The sequence below is a fragment of the Arachis hypogaea genome, chromosome 8 (genome assembly GCF_003086295.3).
Source record: "Arachis hypogaea cultivar Tifrunner chromosome 8, arahy.Tifrunner.gnm2.J5K5, whole genome shotgun sequence".
Lineage (NCBI taxonomy): Eukaryota > Viridiplantae > Streptophyta > Magnoliopsida > Fabales > Fabaceae > Arachis > Arachis hypogaea.
Window position 1 is genome coordinate 39,087,482 of NC_092043.1, and position 2,952 is coordinate 39,090,433.

The following is a 2,952-nucleotide window of genomic DNA, read 5'->3' on the forward strand; positions in this document are numbered from 1 at the left end:
GTTTGACAACTCTCTGATTACTGCATTTGTGGAGCGTTGGCATCTGGAACCCACACTTTCTGCCTGTTTTAGAGTGAGTGCACCATCATCATGTAGGAAGTTGCATACCACTTGGGTTATGCACTCACGGAGAGCCTGTGGGTGGGTGTTTGCGTGACTTCCAAACATAATACTAGCACCCGACCTGGGAGTGGGTAGAGGAGCTCCTCGATGTCAAGCCACCCCATACTCAGCAGCAGGGGGCGTAGAATAATGAGTCATTCTCCATCAAGCTGACGTGACTTAGAGACTGAATGCGACATATGCCAGCTACTACAGATGCAGCCACCCTCCGAAAGTACACAAGGTGTTACATCCTGTTGTTGATCAGGGTTACCTGATGACAGACAAATCAAACAATCAGGTCCATATCAAGTGGCTGCCCTTATTAGAAGAGTTCAAGCAATGCCGCAATCTATCTTGGAGATCCATTGTGCTTGCATGGATGTATCACTCCTTATGCTCTGAGCACATTGATCTACCACTGACATTGCTAGATGCATTCTGCTACTGGTCTCGTGGATATACTATAGATTTTCTCAATAGTGTCTACTCGAGAGACAAATTCTGACGTTTTTTCTGGCCATGAGGTAACTATTCTCATATACAATTATTGTCCTTTCTATTTATGTGATTCAACTTTTTGTTACATAAATTGAGATATTGTTATTGTTGCATATGTTCACAGGTTGATAGACATGACTTAGTAGAGTAGGGACCAGTTTGACTACGAATCTTTCGATATCGACTTTCATTGGATCAGTCACAATTGCATGAGGTACGTGAAAGTGTTTTATTTAGTTGTCTCTAAATAAATAGTTCTCCTATGTAATGAACTGAACCTGATGATTATATTATACTTTATTTTTGCAGATTTTATGGGCGTCATACGACGACCAAATCCTGCAGGCCATCAGTCCAGACTGGTTGAGAGAGGAGACAAAGTGGGAGACATGGATGACTGTTGTTTCCCTTGTCTGTTTTAACATTGTTGAGTTTCACCATGTTGACCGGGTGAAACGCCAGTTTGGTGGCGAGCAGCCAGTGCCTAGAGACCTGGCCAATATTGACCGGTTCCTGACTACTACAGGACGGGAAGAGGAGTGTGGTAGCCCACTCGTCATCAGTAGTAGAGAAGGCCACAAGATCTCTATTCATCTATTCACAGACTACCGACCTACGCAGGAGTATTAGGCCTGGTTCCAACATACTTGTCACATTAGACATCTGTTTGCCATGACGTGCTTGTAGAACAGGGATAGTGACTGATGGGTTGGACTGTATGAGGGACAGGATGACACTATAAATGAGGTTGTTGTCCAACTATCGATGGTCCTGAGATATGGTGGAGGCTAAACAGGTGTGCGCATCACCAAATTTATGCACATTCCTAACGAAATAAAATATAAACGATAGGCATTTATAACAAAAATAATCATGATAAATAAGAATATACATTACAATTAAATTTGACCTTACCAATATACGAGATTTTGTTGGAAGACAACACGAAGACTCTAAGGATATCCTGTTACAAATTGCCAGCAATGCACATGATACTTTGATCGATTCGACTCCACGACTCGGTACTCACCACTTCTCTGAATGTTGTAATTCTCCACACCTTACATGACTACCTCTCTGCTTTTTAATATGTGACCAATATGAAACTCTACACGACCATTTATGTTGTAATAGTCTCCACCCATATTGAAAAATGGAGTTTACTCGTGCATCGCGTCTAGATTCAATGTATGATAGTGACTAGGTACAGCTGACAAGGCCGGAATTGGTTGTGGGGCAGGCAGAAGATACCGAACTAAAGCACCGACTGGAGTCTCTAGTACAAACTCCTCCTCATCACCATCCTCAGAAGAACCAATATTGTTGCTATCGGTAATATATTCCTCATCGGACTCCTCACCATCCATGTCCATGTCTACTGCTGGACTAGCATAGTTCAGCGGTGGTGGTGCAAGAGATGGCACATCCTGGATAAATTTTGAGTGGCCAGATCCACCACCACCAACATCACCAACCTCCGCAGAAAGCTCCGTCACTTGTTCTGCCATGATTTTTCCGTGGATATCAAACATGAGGCACACATGCTCATTGCGATGGAGCCAAAATAGATGAAACTAAAAAATTCAATTTTTCATCGATGGTATCAACCTATACCCAACTCTTCCAACCTCTTTTGTCCTATTAGCACCAAGGTTCGTCAATATTAGACTCTTTAGCTCAGACAAAGAATTTACTCTCCGCGTGTACAACAGAATAAGATTATCACACTCAAATATAATTCCAGTGTCACTGTTTCTCATATAAAAATTTGAATACACACTTACAATAACATATCCACTACCATTAGACATTTTTACTTAATTTTTTGAAGAAAAATGGAGCAGAAGAAAAAGTAAAATATTTATGGAGAATATAAATGGTTGCATATCCTTTTATAGCTACTCAAAATTTATCATATTTTATCTCATTTACAGTGCAAACATCATAACTTTTTCAATATCTCGTTTATATAGTCTTGTTTACACTATAAACGAGATATGTGTTGATCGTTTTCTCTCATGTATCACGTGTTCCTGCAACGATAAATTTGTCTTATTAAACAAAATAAATAATGCAATACAACTCAATAAAAAGACTACAAATTTTCTATATTCGTAAATAAAATATTTAATTTATTTATTAAAAAAAAAGCATGTGTTGAACACATAAGCACAACTGTTTGCTTTAAATTGCACCAATAATTGAGAGTATATGAGCAATAGTTTCTAGTTAATTGTTTTGGTTAAATCTCATCACTTCTTATGATAGAGTTCGTAAGGAAAATTTAAAGTAGAATTTTTTAATAAATGAGTTGTTAAAATCTATTTTATTGTGTAGTTAGTATAATAT